The 26,819-nt window shown below is 44.1% G+C and overlaps 1 long non-coding RNA gene across 5 annotated transcripts in view; it reads left to right on the top strand.

Annotated features, from left to right (window-relative positions):
* The window catches only part of LOC133101078 (uncharacterized), a 151,502-nt gene that overhangs the window by 86,385 nt on the left and 38,298 nt on the right, over positions 1–26,819 (top strand). Inside the window, exons 3-4 of one of the 5 annotated variants that reach the window (XR_009702590.1) lie at positions 2,250–2,326; positions 3,876–3,946. The exons of 3 other annotated variants lie outside the window; for them this stretch is intronic. This is a non-coding gene — a long non-coding RNA (uncharacterized LOC133101078). Of the gene's footprint in view, positions 1–2,249; positions 2,327–3,409; positions 3,449–3,875; positions 3,947–26,819 lie in introns of those variants that run through there. One more of the 5 variants, XR_009702591.1, reaches the window with a different exon arrangement.

Here is a 26,819-nt window from a genome sequence, read left to right as displayed (position 1 = left end):
ATTTTTGTTGTTTACTTTTTTAAAGATGAAACACTCAAGAAAAAGTTGCATGTAAAGTAGATGTTCATCTATTGATTCATACACCCCTAATGAGTTCTATTTTAATTTCAGAGAAGTTTACATAGAAAATTTTGACCTTTGATATGCAATAAAATGTATACTTAGGAAGTCTAAGTATATGTTTTCAGGGACACTGTAACATCATTGCACTTATCTATTGTATTAATTTCTAGGGCTGCTGTAACAAAATACTATAGACTGGGTGGCTTAACCAGCAAAAACTTCTTTTCTCACAGTTCTAGAGGCTAGAAGTTCAAGGTCAAGTTTTCAGCAGGTTTGGTTTCTTCTGCGGCCTCTCTCCTCGGCTTGTAGATGGCCACCTTCTCCTGTGTCCTCATATGGTTTTCCCTCTGTGTACATCCCTGGTGTTTCTTTTTGTGTCCAAATTTCCTCTTCCTATAAGGACAGCAGTCAGATTGGATTAGGACCCCCCCACCATGACCTCTTTTTATCTTAATTATTGACACCTCTTTAGAGACCCTATCTCCAAATATAGTCACATTCTGAGCTACTGAGGGCTGGGACTTCAACATGTGAACTTCGGGGGGACACAGTTCAGCCTGTTACACATCCATACTCTATGTACTTCTTTTCTGTAAGTCCTAAGTACTTGTGAGGTGACTGTCACATCACTGACCAAGGCTGATGTGGCCCATCCAGCTGGTAAGGCAGGTGTCCTCACCTTCTCCACCTTTTCCATCAGAGGAATTTAAATTCCTTGTTTGGTCAAGGGCTTAGTAATGACTGTTTCCCCCAGTTCAAGCCTCCAACTGAGTTTTCAAGGTCAAATTTTGCCCAGCATAGATAAATCATTTCAATACTTTCAGTGCCCTACATATGTTTAAAAATGGGGGGAGGGCATGGGGGAACTCAGCCTAAATGTTCAATCATAGAGGGTTGGATAAACCCATTATAATAGAGCCATAGTGTGGAATATGATGTAGTCTTAAAGAGTGGTATGCTGAAGAATATTTAGTGACCCTGAAGGCTCTGTACGACATTGTTAAAGGGAAAAAATGCAGGTTACCAAAAAATATTTATTCACTCATTTAACCAATATGTATTGAGCACCTACTATGGGCCAGGCATTGTTCCAGGTTGTGGAAATTCAGTAGTGAATGAAAAAATGTTCTTCCTCCAGATACTCTGATGACTACCTCCCTTGCCTTCTTTGGTTTACTGCTCAAATGTCCCTTCCTCCAAGAAGACTTCCTGATCACACAAGCTGTCTTCTTGGAGTTTAAATTGCAGTGGGGAGCACCCATAATAAACAAGTGACTCTGTAATAGGACATCAGGTAATGTAGTGCATTGAAGGAGAATAAAGCAGAGCACGGGAATAGAAGAATGACAAAGCGAAGCAATTATTTCAGCCTGTCTGGGGAAATACACCCCGGGCAGTGTGGCCAGAGTGGAAGCAAACAAAGGCTTTTTTTCTCTTTTTTTTTTTTTTTTACAGGAACAGCATAATTTCAACTCTATAGAAATGAAAAGCAAATGCAGATAAAAAAGGTTAGCAAGAGATATATTAGGATTATGACATTCTAGGTGATCTTTATTCCCTTCCCTTTGATTATCTGTAGTTTTCTAGATTTTCTACTCAATGTATGTATTGTTTTAGAAAGGAAAAAAAAATAAATGTTTCAGTATCAAACTTTCCCTGGAGCTCATTATCTTTGCCCTGGAGGCTCTCACTGATCCCACGGCACCTGGGTATTTAGACAGCCACTCCGGATGTGCATTACTCCAGGAGCAGAGAGGTAGAGAGAACCCCGAGCTGGAAAAGCCAGACGGAGGTGTTTTTGCAGATGCTCACAGACAACTGGAGTGGCCCCTGATTTACTGTTAGCGGTAAAGGTGTTAATGTCTCCTCTCAATGGCATCTCTGCTATCAATAAGTGTTGGCTGAGTCTAATGACGACGTAATTGGCAACAGAGATCGGAACAGATGTCTCATTTAATAAAAAGCCTTTGTGTCCAAGGGCTGACCCCTTTTGGGCTTAGCTGGGCTTTGGTACTGTGAGTGATCCCTCTTGGCAATTGTCATTAATCAAACATGCTCAGTGATGGTTGCTTGGTGAGTACCGAGCATCTTGGATAAACCTGGACCCACTGAGCATGCTCAGCCTGGTTTTCCCTGAACTCTGACCTGGGCCTTGTCTTCTGTCACCTCATTTAATACACATACAGGTTAGACTCGTCATCCATGCATTCACTCTATGAGTCCTCGGTGGATTTACAGTGGATCCTCCACTCCCCAGATGTAGGTAAGTGAAGAGATCATTACTGGTTCTTATCTCTCTCTTTGACAAAGAGGGGCTATGTGTAGTGTGAAGTGAACTGGCCTGAGTTTCCATCCTGTGGTAGAATTGAGACCAAGGACTTTCTATGCTGGGAGGGAAGGGAAGCCAGTGCCTTGGAGCTTAGATATCCCTTTTACCTCCTTCTGAATGTATACCTGATCAGGTATGGTCAAGATGACGGTTATCAGCTTGCAAAGGCAAAGACATTTTACCTGTCAGATTTCTGGTTGAATTAAATATATTGATGAATAAAATATACTATTGTTAAGAGAATAACCTCTTTATGGAGGCCTAAACAACCAGTTAACAGAATTAAGGAATATTAAGTTAAGGCCAGATGCCCGGGAGGCAGCATTCAGGACACAAGTAGAGCACTCCCTTGAGAACCAAAACCTTGAAAAATTTGTATTCTGTAATCCTAATTCCAAAATTCATCAAGTAATCATTAAAAAAGGAAAAGAAATTTCCATGGTCAAATAAATTTGGGCCTCACTAGGTTAGACAAATCTAGACAGGTTGCTTTTTCTACAGGACTTACCAGAGCCTTCAGTGTAAATTATAATTAATGGAAGTGTATTATTTCCACTCAACCTTTCTTCCGAAGAGTTGTATTAGGCCAACACTGGTAAGTCATTATACAGAACCTGACATGCCTATCTTTTTTCCAATTTTTGTATTTGATATTTCAGAAATTTCTAATATAAGAAGAGAAGTTGAATTTTTCAAGCTCTCCGTTAGTTTCACTAGTTATAACAGTTTTCTGAATTCATGAATAGATGGATAGATGGATAAGATGGGATGGGATGGGATGGGATGAGATAGGCTGCAAAAGCATAGCAGCAAAATATTCTCAAGAGTCTTGTTGCTTCCCCTCCAGCTCTGTTTTTATTATTGTGTGATTTGGGGACATTTCCTGTTATTATTACACGTATTGTGGTCAGAGGAAGCCAATTCATTTTAATATTAGTCTGAGCAAAACATAATTAGGAAGAGAATCTGCTACCAAAAAGGAAACATGTAATTGCTGCTTTGCATTCCAAACCCCAGTACTCAGATAAAGAAAACACCCAGAGATTGCTCTCCACACAGATTCAAAACATCCTGCCCCTGTCCGGCCAGTGAAAAATCCAGTCACTCCGAGGAAACACAGCCGGAGAACCAGATGATCTACCAAGCTTTCCACTATTCCTATTTGTATTTTGGAAGAGGAAGGAGAAGAGGCGAGAGAGAAAGGGACAGAAAAGAAGGGGCTCAGAAAGGGAACAGCGTGGAGCACTGAAAACATCGCCAGACCCCAGGCTGAAGGCTGAACTGCAGCCTCCTTTCCTTAGATCTTTCAGCACCGCCAGGGCCACGACTGACATTTCCTCCTGGGAACCGAGAGCTCCTGAGGGCCTGAAAGTCCATCATCTCTGTGTGCTAAGGCTTCTTTTTCTCCTCTCTCTCTCCTCCTCCTCCCTTACTAACAAAGCATTTCCTCTTAATTGTGTGGGATGTACACTCATCTTGGAAGGAGCGCGATTTCCTGGGCATGCGCGGGAGGTGTGGGAAGATGGAAGAGGAGAAGGGACAGGGAACCAGCAGGTGAGGAGTCCAGCTCTGTGCCCAGCCGTGTTAAGTCTTTTCACATCATTTATTTCATGTAATCCTCACAATCACAGTCTGAGGTAGGTATCATTATCATCCCCATGCTACAGGTGAGGAAATCAAGGGCTTGGAGAGGCCAAGGAACATGTCCAAGGTAACAAGGCTCCGAAGTGCTGGAGGCAGGGTTTAAATACAGGTGGGTTTGTTTACTTTAAAAGCCTGTGCTTTTAACCACAGTCCTAATGCGCTTCACTTCACTTCTTCAAGCCTCCGGGTTCTCACTCAGGAAAAGAGAGTGTCCTTGTTTTTGCCCTTGTCCCCCTTATAGTTCATGCCCTACACGTGGCTGTGGGTAAAATTATACCATTGAGGACTAGGCTCAAGTGCCAGAAACAGAGACACAAAATAAATGTCTGCAGGTGGCCTGTATGGGCAGGTATGAGTCTGCTCCATAGAGTCCTTGGGGACTTAAGCTTCTTCCAACTCACTGCTATCCCATCCAGAGGGGTGGGCCTTGTCTTCACAGTCCAATGTCGCAGCTAGAGCTCCAGCCATTACATCTGCATTCCAGGCAGAGGAAGAAGGACAGAGAAAAAAGAAAAGGGTCAAAAGGTACAAATTGCCTGTCTTTTAGGCATGAGTTTTTGAAGCACCATACCATACTTCTGCATACCACCCACAGACTTAGTCATGTGGCTCTACCTACCTGAAGGGGAAGCTAGAAAATATAGTCTTTATTCTGGGATGCCATGTGGCCTGCTAGAAATTTGCAAGACATTATGCAAGAAAGAGGGAATGGATACTGGGGGCAGGGCGCAGTCTCAGACAGAGTAACCCTTTCGAAATGTAAGTCAGGTCATGTTACTCTGCTGAAAATTGTGGAAAGACTTCCCACTCACTCAGGCAAGAAGCCCAAGCCTTTGCAGTGCCCAGCAGAGCCTTACATGTCTTGTCGCTCTTATCTCTCTGACCTCATTTCCTTCTGCTCTCTGCCTTGCTTGTTCTGCTACAGCCACATTGGCCTCCTTGCTGGTTTTCTAACAAGCCAGTCACATTCCTGCCTAAATATTTCTTCTGAGCCCTTGGAAGCCTCTCTCGCCAGGCATGTGCTCATCTCGGATCTCAGTTCCTTGGGTCATGCTCAAATATCCCTTCATCAGAGACCGCCCTGTAGAGAACAGTATACCCCTCCCCAGTGACTGTCTGTCTCCCTTACCTTGCCTTTTGTTTTCTTCTTTTATCCCCACCTATCCCATCTGATATATTCTATATTTGTTCACATTTGCTTATTGTCTTTTTCTCTTCTCTTTTCTCAGAAGCTCAATGAGATCAGGAACTTGATTTGTTTTAGTCAATGCTTTGTATCTTACAGACCTGGAATAGTGCCAGGCATCCATTGTAGACATCCAATAAACATGAGTTGAATAGATGAATGATTGATTGAATAAATCCTGCTTTATCCATCTCCCAAAATTTAGGAGAGAATGAAGTGAGGTATCCAATCTAAAAGGGCTTTGAAAATAGAGGCAAATATAAATTGGTACTATGCTTCTCTTTGATGTCCTTCCACTTGTAAAAGCCCTCTGTTGACTGTGAAGATTAACGCAAATGCTGTTGGCAATTATTATTTTGAAGTAAGGCACAGTGGGATAGCATTTCCAGTCATTTCTTCCCAAAGCACCAGAACTATTTATTCTAAATCCATTTCTTCCCTGCCTTTAGTTTTGAATGAACATGGCTTTGCTGCACATAGTTGCCTAATATATCACTTTGATGGTTTATTTCACCTTAAGTAGCATGGAATTGAAGTCTGAGACTGTATCAGGCTGATTTCAGGTCTCCTTTGCTTCCCTTTGTGCCATCACAGTGGGGGAAAGCTGTCAAGCTGTGCTTGGCCAAGTTAAATGAGGAGACCAGATGGTCAGAAAGAAAGGAATTTGGGTCTAGGTTGAGGAGGAGAAAAGCTGAGAGCAAAACTCTCTCTTTTTGACCAAGAGATCAGAATATGCAGCAGTGGGGGAGCGTCACTGAATGACGGGGTTCTCCAGCGAATGTTTCTGAGACAGGAGTTCCTTTTCATGTTAATCTCCTAGGACTTTCTGCCAACACTTCAAAATCATCTTGCAGTGCTGGGGGTTTGGTTCTATGTTGCTTTTAGTTTCTAGAGAAAGAGAGATTGATTTATGTGAAACACAACAAAAAGGAAAAACAAAACAGGAGGTAAAGCAGTCACTTTGTGCTTTTGCGTGTAGTAGGCAATTTTAGGAAGAAAAGCAAGCAAAATCCAAAGTTGGGGAAGAAAGGAAGATAGGAAACACTAGAGTGACATGCAAGGCAATGAAAGAAGATCTCTAGTCCTCTAGACAGAAAAGGCAGGTTCTGCAGGAACCGAAAGGTCGTTCCAAATTGAATTGAGAAGTGGCGTCCTGAGCCGTCTGGCCCTGAAGTGGGGTCAGGAGGCAAAAGATAGAAAGTCAAGCAGTAGGAGGTGGCAGGGATCCAGGCAGGAAACAGACCATGTGTGAACAAGTGTCTTCGTGGTAGGGACAGATGGAAAAGGAGGCATGAGAGGGACACTGCTGGGAGAGGAAGGGCGTGGCTCCTTAACGTCCTCCGATAGAGCATTTCATTGCTGCTGTGCTCGAAATAAAGTGCCAGGGCCTTTGCCCTTTGGCCTCGTAGCTTAAGTGTCCCCTAAAAGCCATAAACATGGGACACAATCCTGGGAGACCTGTGGCACCAGTGTCGCCAGGGCTGGCTGAACTTTCCCAGTTTTTGTGTGGATTGTCTCTGGCACGCCAGGGTGACCTAGTAACCACGCGGAGTGTCTGTAGCTGAGACTATCAGCCACTTCCCTATTGGCCCGCTTGTGTGAGCACAACAGCCTTAAGGCATAAATACGGAATGAATCATGGCCACCTTTGCGAAGATGAGAGGACAGATGTTTGGGGATTTGAATGGCTTGCCCGCGGTCCCTCAGCAAGGGAATCGTGAAACTGGGACCAGAGCATGCTTCTCTCTCTCCTAACATGTCTCCTCTTCACCACGTTATTTATGTGAGTTAGTTACCAATGCTCACTATGTCTGCACTTCTCTAGACGCCGTGGGGAGAGACCGAAGAGCAAACCAGATGTGACCCTTCTCCTTGGGACTCTCCTGCTCTAAAGCGGGAGACAGGACAAAGGCGGCTAAATGAATCTATGTACGAATGCTCCCACAAGCATACATTTAACTAGACGTTCAGACATAGTCATACATCCAGGGGCGTTGTTGGAAGCTTCTGGAAGTAAATCTCTGAGGATCTGAAGAGACTCAGAAAACTGACTCATTGGCTTGGCTCTGAGGCTATTCCAGATATTAGGAGCTGTGTAAGTGGGGGCTTGGAATTAGGGCCAAAAGATGCAGTTGACCGGAGGGAAGGGATTTGGGATTGAGATTTGAGCAGTTCTTGGGCAGCGAAGATATTAAACAGTCTCAGAAAACTTCCCTGGGGTGACTTCTCTGCCTAGATAATGGGACTTTTCAGACTCCTTATAACTGGCATCTAGATAGAGAGAGAGAAACGTCTGGAAAAATTTGCCCAGTTGTCGTTTGGCTTCCCTTTCATAGTTTTCTTAGTGTGGCATGTGTCAGGCTTTGAGTGTCTGGGGCTCTTGGAAATACAAATACCATCTGGGTCTGGATCATCCCCCAGAGCTCAGGGATGCTGAGTAGGGGAAGAGGAGATGGAAGGAGATGGAACCCTGAGATGAGGGGTTTATCCGCGGGTCACCCCTATCTCTCAGCCTGGATGTGCTCAAATTCCCTGTACAGAAAGTGTCTGTGGGCAGATACCACAAGACCCATCTTTTCATGACACAGTGACCTCATTATCTGGTGAGAACATCCTGATTTCTCTTAGGGAAACAATTGCTCTCCCAAGGTGTGGTCTTTAGGGTCTGACAACCATTTGACTGGATGGAGAGCCTGAAACTTTGAACAGGACCAATCCCATCTCCCTGGCTCTGAGTCCTGAGCAGCATGACTCACCAGACTAGAGTGACTGCAGTTCAGTCAAGGAGACAGTGGTTCTCTGCAGCGGTGCCCATTCACATCTGCCAGATGCCCCACTGCCTCTTCTCCAGGTTTACCTTCTATTCTCTGAAGGGCTTCCTAGTCTTCCCCCAAACTCCTCTTTCACTTTGGACGAAGTTTGTTTCAGATGCTTTCAATCAAAGAACCCCAAGGGATGAATTCGCCCTAAGTGAGATCATACACTTTCTTTTAGGTGTTCAGGATGTGTCTGCTTCTGTCTGTCCTCCAGCCCACCTGCCTCAAAAGACCCCTTAGTGGGTGCGAGCCCTTCACGTGGGCCAGGGTTCTCAAAAGAACACCAGGGGGTTGAAACAATCAGTTGGATACAGTATGATGCAGGCTTCTATTTCAGAAAAATTACTAAGAATTAATTGCCCCTTGACCTCCATGTCATTCTGCAAGTATGACACTAATTACAAGGTTAAGTCTCAGCAGTAAATTTATGTCTTCAAGACTATTTCCAGCTATACACAGAATTTCTATTTCTATTTCCTTGTGTTAAAAGCCATGTAAAATGTATTCCCAATGTCACTATTAAAACATTTACACCCTGAAAACTTATAATAAATGATCAACATAGTAATGGAATGCCTAGAAATACCCATATTTAATGGTATATAGACTTTAATGCCTACAAAGTCTTTGCTAAGAACGTTAGCTTTTTATTTCTATCATGGGGAACCCAAGTTCTCTGACAGTGGTTTGTAGAACATGCCACAAAAAAAGGTTGATAATCCTTTACTACAGAATTAAAAGGCCAGAAATGAAGGAGAATTTTACAGCTTTGGAATTGCATGAAAATATACTATAATTCCAGAGTAATCTAGAACAAGGTGGAATCTGAATGCGATAGTCAAATACTGGCGCAGCTGCAATGGGAATGACAGAGAAAGTCTTCAGATTCAGGTGGCCCTGCGTTCACCTTCCATTTCTGTGTTCCCTTTGGGTCCAATTCCAGGATGCCTGGCTTTGAAGTCCACAGCTTCACCACTGAATCATGTCTCTGTTGGCATATGCGGGCCATGATTGGCATGTTTTAATATACTGAAAAATGCCAGTGAGAAGGCAAATGCCAGTGGGAGATGAACAGTAATAGAAAACTTTAGTGAAAATAATAATGTTTGAGAGAACTGATACTTTTTTAATGCAAGATTTGAGGGATCAGTCTGTTTCTAGCTACTCTGATCAGCCAGCTTGTCTTCACTTTTCTTCGCTCTGCATTCAGCTCATGCTTTTGATTGCTGACCTGCTGACCAGTGCTCAGTTCCGGGCACAGAGATTCAGTAGCACAAGGGCATCAACTTGCCATAGACTCCTACGAGAGCTGCCCCTTTGCTGGCCACTGCAAAGGCTGGACCTACCTGGCTTCTCACAGCTCCCCGTACATGCCAGCTTGTTCACCTGCACCTGGGCTTCAGGAGGCCTGGTCGGTAGCTCCTTCTTTGATCCTTTTATTCCTCTTTTCATACCTTCTGTTTCCCAGCCTCTCTCACACTTGTGAAAGGTCTAATTCCCATAATAAACTCCTTATTCCCCTAATATTAATTGTTACTCTGCATCCCTGATTGAACCCTGACTGATACAACCTGCAATCTAGATGGAGTTACGAACATTATTGCCATGAAAAGAGTCATCTCCCAATACAAGGAGAATAGTGAGGCTCCCAGGTTAGCAGTGCAAGGCGATAGATGTTAGCCACAGGAGGGCAGGAGAGTGAAAACAAGCTGGGACCCACTGAGGACCCTTCATCTCTCCAACACTGCGTCTGAGGATACACTCTGCATCCACTGAGAGCAATGGCCACTGATTTACTTCCACCTTCCAAATATTGAACAAGTTCTTCTTTTGGCCAGCTCTAACCTGGAACCATGCAGAATAGGGAGAGGAAGAGAAGGGAATTTTGAGAAAGTTTCCAGCTTAACCAAGTTGACAGTGGAATGGTTGAAAACAGTGCAACCCTGATCAACTTAATACATCTCTCTTCGTTTCTATATTTAACTTTCAAATAAAGACAATGCAAAATCATGCTTTCTATTAACAATACAACTGTCCTTCACACAAATGAAAACAGGCTAACTTTCTCCAAGGCAGTGTACATTTATTCGTCTTTTGGTTACATTCACTTTCACTACTAGCTGAATCATAGCCCCCTTTAATATTCTGTAACTTAAATGTCAAGATATAAGGCTTACCTCTTTTACCACATCTTTTATTACAGAGTAAAATGAATAGGATAAGGGGAAAAAGAAAGAAAAAAAATATGTAAAACATATATATATATATATATATATATATATATCTCCACATACACAAATATATACATAGATATTTATATATATATATATATGATACAAATATATCAAAGAAAAGAAGAAATGCTCTTAACTATTAGAACCATCATTTCTGCAACTGGTCATGTTATCATTGCTGGTATTTATAATTTCTTCCTTCCACTATCGTTTCTGTATTTGCTTTGCCCTCAGAAAGTCCTGTAACTGATGGTAGTTCCTTGTCTGGTGGAATGATCCAAACTCTAATTCTACTAATAGTCTTGTCTTCACTGAGTTGTAGTTTTCCATTAATTTTTTGCTATTAATTTTAATCACAGGGCATGGTATTACTAAGTGATGTCCCAAAGATTGTCTGCATGCCAGACACCCTCTTCCCTGCCCTCAGAGCATAGTAGCGACTCCATTTCTCCTGGAGAAGGTCAATCACCCTGGCCAGTATGGTAATCCCCTTCTTTGCTTGTTGGTTCCCTAGCATGAAGTTTTCAAAGTAGGCTTGTAGCAGTCTTAGTTCGTAGTTAATAGAACTATTTTTAGTCCCTGATAGACAATCCCCTGTCAGGAGCACCTAAAACCTGCTCATGTTTTAGCAAAGCAACAGATATCTTCTTGGGCTCTCCTTCTGAGCAACTTCTAAATTCTCTCTGAGACATGAGCCTTGAATTCAAAGCAAATTAGATCTTTCCCCAGAAAAGTTCCTCTTGGAAAGTAAAGATAGAAAAAGAAGGAAGAGGAGAAGAAGGAGAAAGAGGAAAAAAGAAAGACGTTATCTTTCTCAGGGCAGGTAGGTTTTCCCAGAGAGGATTTTATCACAGTTGTTTCTTGTCGTTGACCTTAAAGCCATCACCATATGTGTTGCATGTGGATCTGATGCTCTATTTTCTGGTTTGACATATCATGAAAAAATTAATGTGAAAAATCTGTATTTAAGAGCAGTGAGATCATGTGATACTTGGGACCTGGAGCTGGGTAAATTCAGAAATGTGTAATTATTCTGGAAACAAAAACAGAAAAACTACTTTCCAGTCCTGTGCAAGGCTTTTTAAGTTTTAATCATTTTTATGAGGCTAAAAATAACAAAAAGTATGGTTTGACAAAATATTGAACACTTAGTTCAAGACGGAAATTGGTAGGTTGGGGGAAAGGCTTGCACCGACTGGATTTTAACCTATAAATCAAGAGAAATCAACAGATAATTTAATCCAAACATGTGCTGCAAATAGTTTCCACTGGCCTTGTGTTGCTAAGGTTAGAATTATGGTTGGGTTCACAGTGAGAAAGTGAAAAATTGATGACATCTGCCCTCTGAGGTCTTTTTGCTTTCTTGGTAGCTACTGCAGAGGCCTTGGCATTCTGTGATGAAAGCTTCAGATGTATGATGGGAAATGTCACGTAGGGGTGAACCATTTGAAACCAGAACTCCGTCCATGTTTCTGGGACTCTTGTAAAGCATCTTCCTCTTACTGTGGACAAGATCAGACACCCTGGTTGTCCTGTGGTAGACTTTCCTGAATGGTGGAATCTCACTGAGATGGTGGAAGGCCTAGGAGTCATACCAAACCAACGGAAATCAGGGCATCTTTGCGTCCCATCTCCTCCATCATCCCATTCGTTCATTCATCTGTTCATTCAATATATGTCTGCTAAACACTGTCGTAGATGCTGCTGGTGTCTGCCTACACCCTTTGAGCCTTACCACTTGGGTGCCTTCCAGCCAGCTTCCTCTCCTGGTACCTCTCCCTCCTCTACCTGAGGGATTTCTCCCAAGCCACTCTGCCTGTACTCACTGAAAGATGGAGGGGTAAAGTGTTAATGCTCCCTGGGAGCAGTGCCCCCCCATGACTGAGTTTACTTATAAATACCTCTGCACCCTCACTCTTGGGGTGGATAATACTCAGGCACCTTTCCTACACCATTTCCCAGTGTCCCCATGAGGTTGAGCTCCGGCGGCCCTCAACTTCAGCTTCTCTGGTGACACACCCCTTTGTAGGCTGCCCTCCCTTCCCTGTGCACCTTCCCAGCTCCTCCCCGTGTTTTTCTCCCAGATGAACCGCCGCCTCTAGAGTCCCATCTCCGAGTCCACTTCTGGGCAGCCCACACACCCGCTCAGTGCCAGGCACTGTGGCAGGGCTTCACTGATGGAAGAACCACCAGATTATAAGATTTCAGTTACAGGCTGATGGGAAGATGTTTGATAGAAGGTTGAGAGTCTGTTCTAACAACTTACTTCATAAAATTAGTGTGAGGTTTCAGCTTACAAAACACTTAAAACAGTGACTGGCAGAGAGAAGCAGTGAAGTAACTATTAGTTATTTACTATATTTGTTATTCTGCTGAGCTAAGGAATTGAGTGTTTAGCAGTTCCTTGTTAAAATATAAATTCCCATGCACAGGTGGTGCCCTGGGCTCTTACTGGCCATCCGCACTTCAGAAGGAACAGATTTGTCAGAGAAGCTTTAGTCACTTTTCTAGACCTTGAGGGAATGAGACAAAAGGCAAAGTGCTTTAAAGGTGGTGATGGAGGGGAAGGGAGAGCTGACTGATGGGGCAGCAAGAGGGGTGTGGGCATGGGACCGGCGGGCCCTTCAGCCAGGCAGGGACCAGCCTGGGGCTCTGGACTGCACAGTCCAGGGCAGGTGAATCCAGGCTCCTCTGAGCCAAAAGCCCTCAAGAGAGAAATGGCAGTGCCAAGATTTGAACCTAGGTCCTGGTCATGCATTTATTCATTTATTGTTTTGATACATTTGTTCAACATGTAATGATTTAAAATGGCATTTCAAAGGTTGTCAGAGGACTCGCAGTGGGAGAACACGTATTTGGAAACCAATGGTGTGCAAGAAACTATCCTAAGTGCTTTGGTAGAACGTGTATGTGGTTCAGAATCGAGGGACTGGCCCCTTCCACCCTGGGCAGGAAGAGGGAGGCCTGACCTGAATTTGGACAGGCGGCTGACCTTGCATCCCATTCCGTCCACCTCACTCCTTTGTCTCCCTAGTGGTGGGTGTGGACAGGTCACTTTTTCCCTCTGCACCTCACTGGGGTTCTTCATCTGTAATGCGGGAGCATCCTGACCCCAACCTCTCAGGTTGCTCTGAGCATTGCAGGAGGGCTGGCTGGGGACGCAGCAGATCTACAAATGCCAACTTCCTTCCATCTTTCTTCCAGCTTGAAAGGAGCAAGATGTGAATAGGCAAACCCCTCCTCAACATAAGGACCGACAGGCTTGTTAGCAAACAGTCGTAAGAGCAGAACGAGCTTTCCTGGTCCTGAGGGGGCCCTGACACAGGGGCCATCGGCAGGAGGGCACTGAGAGGGAGGGGTGAGCCCTTGAGTCAGATGGCCCGGGGCCAAATCCTCGCTTCACTCCGTACTCAGTGTGGGCAGGTTCCTGGACTCTGTGAGCCTTAGTGACTTCATCTATGCAATGCGAGTGAAAATATTAGTAGTTCTCATCTCCTAGTGTTGTTATAAAAATGAAATGAGATGATTTAAGTGCCTGGCACATCGTAAGCACTTAATAGATGTAGTTCTTTAGAAGGGGTTTCTGGCAGAGGGAGAAGTCATCTGCCAGGTTTCCTAACTTCTGTATCTCAACGACCATGATTCCACAGTCTCTAGAGGAGTGGCATGAGGTCTGGATGGTCAATGCTTTAGATTCAGGGAGCTCTGTGTTTTGACTCATTGGCTGCAGATATTGGCGAAGCGCTGCCCACACACCCTAGATACTCTCTGCAAGCCAAGCTCACCTGTGACTCTCTGCCAAAGAGGACGGAGAGGGTCCTGCCTTCCCAGCAGGCTGAACATGCTCTTGCTGGGCTGTGATTCTGGGGCGTTTTTACAGTGAACTCAGTAGGCTCCCAGGATTGATCTCCAGCTGCCTACGGTGGTAACAGCTGGACAGCACACCCTTGGTTACCCTCTTTCCCTTCTCCGCCTCGCTCTTCCATTTCCCTGCCAGGACACCCTAGGATCACTCCCTAAGTGAATTAATTGCACTGAAATCCTTCATTCTGAAGCCATTTCTGGGGGAATCCAAACTGAGACACTCATTGACAGACTCCTTTAAACAAGTTCAACACAGGCCAAATGAAGTACAAGGTCATACCTCTGTGCAATCGTGACCGTCTAGACATCCAGCTCAGGTCCAAGCAAATTTTTGCTTGCTGGAATTATTTGGGTTGGCTTGCCCAGGCAGCCCTGGACTCTCTCCAAAATTCCCCCAGTCCCTGCTTTTCTTTGGTCTTGGAAACTTAACCTCTGAAGCTGGCAGGCCTCAGATGGGAAGAGCACAGGATTCTGTAAAAGGCAAATGTGGGCCGCCCCTGTGAGCAAGTATAGGATAGAAGCACAGCTTTCCTCTTGTTCTCGAACTGGAATACCCGAGGCCTTCCTACCTCTCCTGAACCCAGCAATGAGAATTAAACTATTATTTCTCTGGAATCAATGCCATTGTCAAAGGTGAGATATTAACAAAGTGTTACAGGTATACATGGAAATGGGGGCAAGTTGTCACCAATCGGAAGCAGTAATAGCCGACCTGCCTTGGTCTGTAATTCACATCTGGGCTTCTGAGTTACTCTGTTCTTATGACTCTGTTCAGTAGAGCTGGTGTGATTCGTGCATTTAAAAGGGTGTCCAGGTCTTTATAAGAACACTGCCAGCTAAACAGATAGAAAGCACTAAATCAACCCCATGTTCAAAGGTAGGGAACCAATCCCAAGTTCAATAACAGGAGCCCTTTCTCTCTTCTCTAGACCCCGTTGAGAAGAGAAGAGAGTTACTGAGAACTCAGCAGTGCAGATCCAGAAGTGAAAGGGCATGATTTCAAAAGCAGACAGAAGCTTGTGAGATAGTAATTAAAGGTGAGCATTTATTGAGGGTGTCACATGGGCCAAGCGTTGAGCTAAGTAAGCACATTACACACACAGTTGTATTCAGTCCCTCCTCCTTTCTCTCTCTCTCTCTCCTCCTCTCCCTTGCATATTGTTTAGTTTACTTATGGGGAAATTGACATTTGTAGAGAATAGTTTTCTGCCCAGTATCACTGGGCTACTACATATGAAAGATGAGACCTAGCCCAGGTTTATCAGACCCCACATTTGTGTTCATGTTCATTTATGCTCCGAGAGCCTGACTCATTAGAGCAACCATGAATTGTCATCCTTCTGGTCTTCCTTATACTGTGACCGGCAATAAATATTTGTGGTCCTATTATCGTTGGGGTAATGAAAGAGGCAAATAAATTTTCGTTCATTTTGTTTCCCAAGGGGTTGGTTGTTTTTGTGTTTTGGTAGACATCAACTCTGGGTTTGAATAATAAATATATTTTGAAATTTTTAGTTGGAACATAATAGGACTAGAATTATTGATATAATAATAACTCATGTTGATGTATCTAGTTGTGGCATACCATTAAGGGGAGGTTTAACTCCCAGTCTTTAACTTAAAAGGTTAACACTATTTAGCTTCTTAATGAATTTATAATATTGATGTGGATCATCTTATATGCTGAATATTGTTACAGAAGGTACAAAGATAAATAAAACATGGCCCGTCCTACCTGCAATCACTTCACTGTTTTCCTCTTGTCTCTTTAAGCACCACGTTCAACTATTCAACAAGCATCTTTCACAAAGTCTCCCGGACTTTGCCCTTCTTTTTGACTTCCGCAGTCACTAGGAAGATGGGTTCTCTTCACGTCCCTACTATGGTGCCACAGACTTGGCCTCCTGGCTGACCTCTGTGCTTTCAGTTTATTGGGGTGACCTTTTGAAGCAGGGCCTTCACAATATCACCTGATAGGCAGAAGGTGACATCCATTCCTTCCACTGTCATTGGGACATGAATGGAGAGAGACCAGGACTATGAAATGGGAGACCCAGAATCTGGACCCAGCGGTCTTTGACCGCTGGGTGACCTTGAGCCAGTGACTCCTCTCTGTCATTGGGCCTCGGGTTCTGATCTGTAAAATGGAAGAACTGGGGTTTAGGGTTTCTGGGAAGTACTTCATGGGCCTCTTCACAGGATTTATTCATTCATCCTTTATTGAGCTCCTGCTGTGTGCCAGGCATTGTTCTAAGCACCAGGGAGAGAGTGGCAAACAAAGCCAGATGAAGATGCTGCTCTGGCTGAGCCTTCTTGTTAATAAGGGAGGCGCCAGTAAACAAATAATATGTGATATTTCAGTTAATGGTAAATGCTGAGAAGAAAAATAAACGGAGTAAGGACACAAGGAGACAGTGGCCCTGTGTTACACAGGGTGGCCAGGGAAGGACTCACAATGGGGTAATAAATAAAAAGGAGCCTGAAGGATGTGTGGAAGAGAGCCAGGTGGATATTTGGGGTAGAGTTCTCCAGGAAGGCGGAAGAGCCAACGTGAAGACCCCACTGTGGGTGTGAGCTTGGCATATTCAAGTTGCAAGAAAGGGCTGGGGGGAGGAATCAGTTGTAGCGTGGCAGGAAGTGGAGTTGGAGACTTAGCTGGGCACACGATTGTGGGAGGCTTGCAGGCCTAGGTGGGAATACTAGAAGTCACCAGGGGGTTGGAGAGAAGGAAGGACGGGGTCTGACTTACATTTTAAAGTAAGGGGAATGGGCTATAGAATGGCAAGGAGACAGTAGGGAGATCAAAAGCCAGGTTATAGCTGGTGGTGACCTGGACCAGGATGGGAGCAGTGAAAGAGAAGCAGTCAGATGTGGGATAACACTGACAGGATTTGCTGATAGAGTAAATGTGGGGCGAGACCGAAATCAGGCCAAGGCTGATGGCCTGAGAAGCTGGCAAAATGAAGTGCCATTTATGGAGGTGTGGAATCCTGGGGAGAAGGGCAGGTTTGGGAGGGAAGGGCAGGAGTTTGGTTTGAACATGTGAAGTTCAGTATCTAGCGGAGATGAGGTGTAAGGCACTGGGTTTAAGAGTCTAGAGCCACGAGGCGCTTTCTGGGCTGGAGGTACATACCAGCGAGTGATGAGCATAAAGATGGGCTTTAGAGACGAGACACTGGATGAGCTCAGGTAGGGAATGCAGGTGTGTGGAGGACAAGGATGGGGGCCCTGGGCGCGTCAGCATTTAATGACAGGAGAGAAAGGGAGAAGCCAGTAAGGGAGGCCCGAAGGAGCAACCAGCAGATGGAAGGAGGACTAAGGACGTGGCATGCCGAAAGCTAAGGGGGAGAGTTTTCAAGGAACAGGGAGCAATGAGCTGTGGCCAGTGCTGCTGACAGGATGAGAACGAGGTGGACTGAGAACTGACCACTGGATGTGGGGTTGTGCAGGTGACCTTTATAAGAGTGGTTTCAGAGGACTGGGTGGGTGGTGGAGAAGGCTAGGTGTGCAGGGCTCTGAACTCCTAGATCCCCTCCAACCAGAGCTTGTACACACACACACACACGCACACACGCACACTCACCATCCAAAGGAATATAGAGAAAAAATATTTTAAACTAATTATATTTGTGTTTTGATCCAATACTTCTTTGTATGAATCCATCACTTTGTCCCTAATTAGTCAAAAGCATCCAAATTGCTTTGTGGAATACTGAGAATGTTATAGCAGAAATTAAAAGTTAGAGAAACTGTCAATGTTAGGTCTGACTTCAGGATGTCAAAGCCCACGTCAGAAATATTAATTTAGGAAGTCAAAGCCTTTGCTTTGTGACTCCAAGTTTTTATCAAAAGAAAAAAGGATTCTTAATAATCAAGATGTTGGGAGCAGAATGGAGACTTTGTGCAAGAACGTGAGTTGTAGAGGACGGAGGAAGCCCCAGAGCTCTCATTCCACCATCCTCGGGGGACTGGCTGAGGGTCAGCTGGGCTAGAGTAGGGCTGAGGGAAGAGGACAGACCATGATCTTAAAGGATGTATTTGAAGTTTCAGACAAGAGGACCAAACCTTGACAGTGAGGGTGGAGGGCACATGGGACTGGAGGTCAATATCCAGAGAGTGGCCAGCACCAAGGAGTTTTGTGTGGGCCAACCAGAGCCTGAGGACCATCTGCCTCCCTGTCATGGGCAACGTGACCCACCATCACATGGAAGAAGCCACAAGAGCTCCTCTTCCCATTACTGTCTGCTGGGGTCCTTCTACCACCTGTCTGACCATTTCTGTTGGACTTTCCAGCTGAAAAGATTCCTGCCCATACCCAAAATCTTTCTGAGGCCCATACTTACTTACTTCCCCATATGGACACCCCACTTTTGAATGACCTAGGACACTTGTAAATCTCCTGAAACACAGCATGGGAGAGGAGGGGTTGCCCTAGACACCCAACAAGACCATGGAAATGCAGATGGAAAATACTCCTGCGCTAGGACTTGGATTGGGCTGCACAGTGATGAGACCCACCCAGTTACATAAGAGTTCATTTGAAAAAGGTTTCCAGTCTTAAAAATGTTTGGAAGACTTCTGGTTTAGCTTCAACTAGTAAGGGGCTTAGAAGTCAGCACTCTGATCTTTCCAAATAAGAAAAAAGCTGAATAAACTGAAAATCAATGATTTTTCTTAGACCCATCAGAGAGTTGAGGTTTCAGGGGTAACCACCACCCTAAAATCTGGGAGTTCAGAGGGAAACCCAAACAAGGCTTCAACGGGGACAGAAAACAAGGACAGCAGAGGAATTTTTTTTTTTAATATTTTACATTTTTTAAAAAATTTATTTTATTTATTTAGTTTTGGTTGCATTGGGTCGTCGTTGCTGAGCGCGGGCTTTCTCTAGTTGCGGTGAGTGGGGCCTACTCTTCGTTGCGGTGTCTTCTCTTGTTGTGAAGCATGGGCTCTAGGCGCACGGGCTCAGTAGTTGTGACTCTCGGGCTTTCGAGCGCAGGCTCAGTAGTTGTGTCGCACAGGCTTAGTTGCCCCGCGGCATGTGGGATCTTCCCGGACCAGGGCTCGAACCCGTGTCCCCTTCATTGGCAGGCGGATTCTTAACCACTGCACCACCAGGGAAGCCCCAGCAGAGGAATTTGAAGCTTATGGCACTGACATCTCCAGCAAACACTAAACACTGCCCAATTTGTAGCCAGATTAACATGAATCCTCAGACTAAAGCCCTGTTTACCTCAGTTCCTATTGCCTGATACATCATATCCAGCTTTCTAGAAAAAATTACAAGGCATGCTAAAAGGCAAGGAAAAACATAGTCTGGATAGTCAAAGTAAACATCAAAACCAGACTAAGATATAACACAGATTTGGAGATTATCAGAGAGATGATCAAGGTCAACATCAACAATAGTAAATCATGTTGATAGTATGGCGCCTTGATACAACGTGATGAAAATGGTGCTTTTCTCTGTGGTCCTCCTCCCAAAAGCATGTAGCTCCAGTCTAACCTGAGGGAAACATTATATATAACCACAGTGAGGGACATTCTACAAAATACCCTACAAAATCCTCTTCAAAACTCTCAAGGTCATCAAAAAGAGGAAAAGTCTGAGAAACTCTCACAGTCAGGAGGGATCTAAGGAGACGTGCCTATGAAATGTGATGTGGATCCTGGATGCACTCCTAGAACAGAAAAAGGACCTTACATGAAAACTAAGGAAATTTGAGTAAAGAGTGTACTTTCGTTAATAATTTATGAGCATTGCTTCATTAATTGTATCAAATGCACCATACTAATATGTTAAAAATAGGGGAAACTGGCTGTGGGGTATATGGGAACTCTCTGTACCATTTTTACAATTTTTCTGTAAACCTAAAACTGTTCTAAAAATAAGGTTTAGGGAATTCCCTGGCTGTCCAGTGGTTAGGACTCAGCGCTTTCACTGCCGTGGCCCAGTTTCGATCCCTGGTGAGGGAACCAAGATCCCGCAAGCCGCACAGCGTGGCCGAGAAACAATAATAGTAATAATAAGGTTTATTAAAAGAAAAAAAATGTTTGGCAATGCCTGGGCTAATGATCACTGAGGTGTCTTCAATTAGTTGAGTTTAGTTTTGTTTTGCCTGTCCTATCTAGGGGACCCAGAAGGCCAGTTTATCCTTGGTCCACTACAGAAAACCCCTGGGTGAAAAAAGATTGCAGGATGCAGGCAGTGGTACCAGGGACAAAAAGGCTGCTTGCAATGCTTACTATTTACTAGCTGAGTGACCTTGGGAGAGTTATTTAACCTCTCTAGGCCCTAGTTTTTTCATGTGTAAAATAGAGGTAAAAATAAGAGTGCCTCGCTCATAAGATTGGTATCAGAATTAAAAGAATTAGTATTTGTAAGATGCTTACAACAGTGTCTAGAATATGGTAAGTGCCGCATACATCTACGTCATAAATAAAAGGCAGCTATGTGGAAGCAGGATCTGTGGCCAGCATATGGTAGTTTATGTGCTATCTGTTTTTCCATTAAAAAACAAACAACAAGAAAAACAACCAGTCCCCGTGATTTTCCTGATCATTTATTTAACACTGAGCAAATTTTATTGTTTGGCATTGTGTTTGTCACTTCTCATGTATTAAATACATTTACTTATTAATAGCTTACAGTTTCTGATATTTTCTTTTCTCTTCCTTTTTTGACAATGCAGAGTGTCTGTTCAGCCCATACTGAACGTACCTGGACTTCCCCCTGAGCCTGGACGGCTCTAATATGCCCACCTTTCCCTGGTACAGGCAGATCCTGGTGATGACCAATGAGTCCACTAAAGAAAAGTACATTTTCAGCCTCATCCTGTTGCAAACCAGCAGTAGCCCTTTCAGAGGAAAGCTTACTTCCAGGTTCCTGTGTCCTTTCCTATTCTGTTTGAATCCCTTTTGCTTCTCCAATAGCAGCAATGAAGTGTCACACCGGGGAAGTTGCCTGGATTACATTCTGATGACGTGTGGGGCTCAGGAAGTTGGGGGTGAGGAGGCGAGCAGGACCGGCTCCAGCATCTCTTCCTGACAAGTCTGTTGGCTGTGGCCGTTTTCCCAGCCATGAGCCTCAGCTGAAGCTCTTCTGTCCTCTGATCCCAATTTATTTTCCTAAGTTAAAGGCTTAGTCTTTGTGTCTGGAAAGCAATTTGGATATTCACGGTGGCTAAAGCTATCCAGAGGAAAACTAAAAAGTCACCATGAGGTAATGAGGCCAGACTATTGGGTGTCTCATATCCTGGCTCCAAATGCAGATGTAAAAGGGGAGCCCAGAAAGGATTTCAACAATGGCAGCAATTGTTGGAATAAGTAACAGTTGCCCATGATGACTTAGAGGCCAACACCTATTTGGATCTGTGAGATCTGGTGTTTTCAAAAATCAGTCACATTCTGTATTGTCATCTCTGATACTTTCAATGTGGTGGATGTGGAGAGTTGAGAGGATCACCATGGCCACAGCCCAGTTAATTTCCTATCACACTGTTATGTCTCTTCCTAGGTCTGTTTCAACAAAGAGTCCTAAATCCTAATGAATCCTATTCTTTTTGAAGGAGTAACACTACTATTGTTAGTGAATGTTATGGACCGGATTAATGGTGGGTCCACTGGATTCTGCATCCTAATTGCTATCATATCTGCCCCTTCTACCTCCATCTCAACAGACCCATCTCAGACTCTCCACTATTTTTTCTATACTAATGCAATCCTTTCTTTATTGGTCTCTGTGTTTAGTCTCACTCTGTTCCCAACTCAATCCATTCTTCATACTGCTTCCAAAGTCAGATTTTAAAGATACAATAGAAATAGACACTGACATTTTACTTATATAATTAATATTCCCTGGTGCCTCTCAAGGTGTATGAAGATATCGATGTTGGCAAGTCTTTTTTTGCTGAGTGAGGTGATGGCAGTGCATGAGAAAGAGGAAGAGAGAGTGAGACAGAGGAGGAGGAGAGTATGATTCTTCAATAAAGACCTGGGGTCAGAGGAAACAAAAGGCTTTGCAGGAAAATGGTCCCGAGAGAGATGGGGACCCTGCTGGCGGCCAGTGAGGGACTGGGGGATGGGGACTTTGTGAGGTTTTGTGCACCCTTGAATGTGACTCCCTCTGCAGTCTTGCACATAAGACCTTCAGTTGTTTTAGAGATGTAGAAATCTCTACATTGTACAAAATCCATGTTTCTCCCTAATGTTTTGTGGAGGGGATTGTTCTTTGGGGGCAATGTATGGAAGCACTGAGTTATGCTACAAGAATGGCATGGAGCAAACAAACGAACAAACAAAAAACCAAGGCAGGATGCAGATCAGCCAATTGGCATAATGGACAAATCCAATCTCCCTGCTTCTCTGATGAAGTCTTCCATGGATCCGCATCCCCCATGCGGTGGTCATGAGGACCTGGAACACTTTTAGCATGGAATACAAGATCCTTCCTGCTCTGGTCTCCACATACCTGTTCAACTATGCCTTCTAAGCAACAGTACACACACACACACACACACACACACACACACACACACACAACTTACACCCAGAACGCTGAGCTGTAATTCTAGCAGACTGTCATGATGGTATATGCTATTTCACCCTGTCTACTGTGTTCTTCCCCTGCCCTTGCTTAGCTGGAAAATGCCTCCTTCTCATCCCCAAGCATGCTTAGGATCCCCCTCCTCTGGGCTCCCATTTTGTCTTGAAGATACACACTTTTATTACATCATCACACTGTTTTATAGTTGTGTATTTACACACCTGTCTCCCTGACATGACCATAAGCTCCTTAAATTCAGACTTAGTCGTATCTCTGTAAAGTATTTCTAGCACCTAGCGAAAGGCCAGGCATTTAGTCTTATGTGTGATGAATGTTTACCTTCTACGGCTTATAAGTGTCCTATAGAGAGGTTACCATAATAAGTAGCTGGTCAGAGAGGAGAAAAATTTTCATTGGTTCTCTAAAAACTTGCACAATATGTGTCATTTTGTCTTCATAAAGCCTGTTACTATGGTGATCCTCAATAAACCATGACTCCCAGCACTGAAGTCTCTGTGTCAGCCTTTCCAACAGTGACTCTGGGCTTGGCCATATGACTAGCTTTGGCCTATAGAAAATTGGCAAGCATGACGCAAAAGTGGTTGCTTAGTAAATGCTTGCACATTGGGTCGGCCAACTTGGAATGCTCTTTCTTGGTACCAGGTACCATATTATGAGGAAGCTCAAGCAGCCATGTGGAGAGGCCCATGTGGAGAGGCCCATGTAGAGAAGACCGAAGCCACTGGATGATAGTCTCAGCTGAGCACCCAGCTAGTGACCATCACCCACTGCTAGCCATGTGAATTAGACATCTAGACCTTCTAGCCCTCCCAGTACCCCAGCCATTGCTACATGAGGCAGAAGAACCACATGGTTGATCTATAGAATTGTAAGAAGTAGTAAATTGTTGTTGTTTTAAGACACTAAATTTTTCAATGCCAGACATTTCATATAATTGGAATTATGTGATATGTAGTCTTTTGTGACTTCATTCATGCTATAGCACGTTTTCAAAGTTCATTCATGCTGTAGTACGTTTTTAAGTTCAGTTAGCTATAGCATGTACTAGTACTGCATTTCTTTTTATCACTGAGTAATATTCCATTGTATGGATATATCACACTTTGTTTATTCATTCTTCAGTTGATGGCATTTGTGTTGTTTCCACCTTTTAGCTATTACGAACCATGTTGCTGTGAACAATTGTATACAAGATTTTGTGTTCACATCTGTTTTTATTTCCCTTGGGTATATGAGTAAATACTAGGAGTGGAAATTTTGGGTTAAATGGTAACTCCAAAGTGGCTGCGTCATTTCACATTCCCAACATCACCCTCTCTTTACGGATGAAGAAACTCATATTACAGAAAAGTGAGGTTGGTATTCTGTGATGATCCTGCATTCAAAGGACAATTTGAATTGCTGACATTGGAAAAAGATCAATTGGAAGTAGCAGGAGAAGGAAAAACCATTATCATACAACTGGTAGAAAGAAAGAAGGTCAGTGTGAAAATAATCACAGGCAGCAGAAAGGTAAATTGCAATAATTATTGAAGAGAGGTTTTTAGGAAGATATGTGGTGATTCTTAGAAATCTCACGGAGAGAGGTGGTGGAAGAAACCAGATTGCAATGGTGACAGGTTAAGAGTGTGCGGGCAGCATGTTTTTGGCATTCAGCTGTGATGAAAAGAGAAGGAATCACCCTTACGGTGAAGGGGACGTGAACGTGTCTGTGGAGACAAGAAGCCAGAGTGATTGAGATGCAGATACAGCTGAGAATGCAGTGAAGCACCATATTGGAAAAACTGAGGAAAGCACAGGGTCAGAGAGAAGGGAAACCTAGTTCTCTGTGGCCAGGGATGGGAGGAGAGAGGGGTGAGTACAAATGAGAGTGATTTGGGGGATATGTTCAGATCTGATGACCTTGTCTAGAATTTTCTGTGTTGAGAGGCTCAGAAGACCTAAGAAAGTACTAGGACTTAGGCTGTGTTCCCTCCCTCCCTCTCCTCCCCCCACACATCCATCCCTAGCAAATCACCTGCAGGGGGAAGCTGAACCCTAGGCAGGCCTGTCCCCTTGTCCTCACAGCAGTTTCCAATGCAAATGATAAAAGGATACTGAGAGCATTCAGTCTTTCAGCCTTTCCTTCAAGGAAGATTTCAGTCTTGAGCCAAGTACATAGAGTTCAAAGTGAGTTTTTTGGGGGCTTTCTGGATTCTGAATATTCATTATAGTATTCATGGAAGCTAGGTTTTCAGAGGATGCCAGTAAATACAGATTCCTGGGCTATAAAGCATCAGCTTAAAAGAACCTTCTAAACTGCCATTAATCATGCTTGTTCCTTAGTATATTTATTATACATTACATTTTTCCTTCATAGCCTCCCAAAGCTTTCCTAATTGAAAAGCCAGGAAATAGTTCATTGTTTCTTAAAAGCGGAAGTGATAGTGCTTACAGTAAGTCTCTGCCATTCCAGTTAATAGCACTGATGTATAAAACCTGCTGGAGCTTTCCTCACAGGGAGAAGAAAAACCCCACTGCATGTACTAGCAGCAAGTTTGCCACAGCGCCTGCTGATAGCAGAGGTATTTTAATAAAACCCAGCATAGAAACGCAGGTTTTGTTACACTGACTCCAACTGATAATTAGCTGCAAAAGTTTGACAATCTCAGGAAAAAGTGATGTGGTTTCACATCTAGATTACAAATTCTGGGGGTGGTGAGGGGCGGAGAAATCTGTGCTTTCAAGTAAAATGAGAGCCTTTGCTGTGGAATGCTAGGACATCTCCCGGGCCCAGTGAGCACCACTTCCCAGGAGCTGAAACCATTTAGATCGGCCTGCGTCTTCCCCCTGCAGAAAACGATGGCCTAGCCCAGGGTCACTTACAGTTCTGCATGTGGTCCCCCACAGTTCAGGGACAAGACCATGGACCATTGCATGAATAACTTCCTCCATTTCTACAGCCCTTGCTTGCATCCAAGGAGACTTCTGGTGCTGTCCTTGTGTCGCTTTGTTTTGTTTTAATCATAACTGATGGGAGAGGCAAGACAGGTGTGTTTACCTGAAGTTCAGGGAGGTGAAGGGATTTTTCCTAAAGTCACATAGGTTCAGCAGGAAGAGAGATGGTTCCAAGTTTCTTGGCAACATTATCCAGAAATCTGCCCATCAGACCATACCCGGCAGGTAGAGTTTAAAAGCCAGTAGCCCCATTTTTGTGTGTGCTTTTAAAGATGAAGGACCAACAGAATGGCTTGAGTATCTGTTGGGCAGGAGGGGATTTCATCTGAAAGACACATTTAACATGGTTAGTGCAACAGTGGGTTAAATCCATTTCACCTACCTTTACTAATCAAGGTCGTTCTAAGAATTGCACATCTTCCACGCGTCACGTACCCTTAACAGTAAGATATTTACCCAAGTTGTTTTCTAGGAACTTGGAGTCAGCTGAGCCTAGTTCGAGCCGAGCGGGTTAAGAGTGGATAGTTAAGACTGGATAGGACCACCAGTGTTTCAACTGGGCATGCACGGGTGTCCGCTGGGTGACCTCTGGGAATGAGAGGACCAAAAACTCCACCCTCAGAAGGTGAGGAGGCCTGTAGCTGAGTTACACCTGCCCAGAACTACAATCAGTGCACCTTTTTTCCAATCACCTTTCCCCATGCTCCCCACACCTCAGACCACCCTGCTTCTTTATTCATTATCCCATAAATACCTGAGTCCCTTGCCTTCTCAGAGGTGGATCTGAGATTTGTTCTCTCCGTTTCCTTGCTCGGCTGCCTTTCAGATAAGCCCTCTCTTTGCTGCAAACCTGGCATCTCAGTGTTTTGGCTCGCTGTGCATGCCTTGGGGCAAAACAAACCTGGTGACTTGGGGCTTCTGCGGAGTTCCTGACCTCTTGCCAGTATCTCCCTGCCTAGCTGTTCCTCTGTAACCACCACCACCAACTGACCTTTTCCCTTGAGTTTTTCAAAATCCCATCCATACAAGGAGATTCTGTATAGTATAATTTAAATGAATATTTGGAGGCGATGCCCAAGAGTAAGGACTATATTCCCAGAAGCAATATAAAATCGAACAGCTCTTTTCAAAATCCCCCCAGCCAGCATACTCCTGCTGGTCCAGATGATGTGTAAATTAGCAA

This window comes from Eubalaena glacialis, chromosome 11 (assembly GCF_028564815.1).
Source record: "Eubalaena glacialis isolate mEubGla1 chromosome 11, mEubGla1.1.hap2.+ XY, whole genome shotgun sequence".
Lineage (NCBI taxonomy): Eukaryota > Metazoa > Chordata > Mammalia > Artiodactyla > Balaenidae > Eubalaena > Eubalaena glacialis.
The sequence above is the reverse complement of the archived record's forward strand: the minus strand, read 5'-3'. Positions and strand labels throughout refer to the sequence as shown.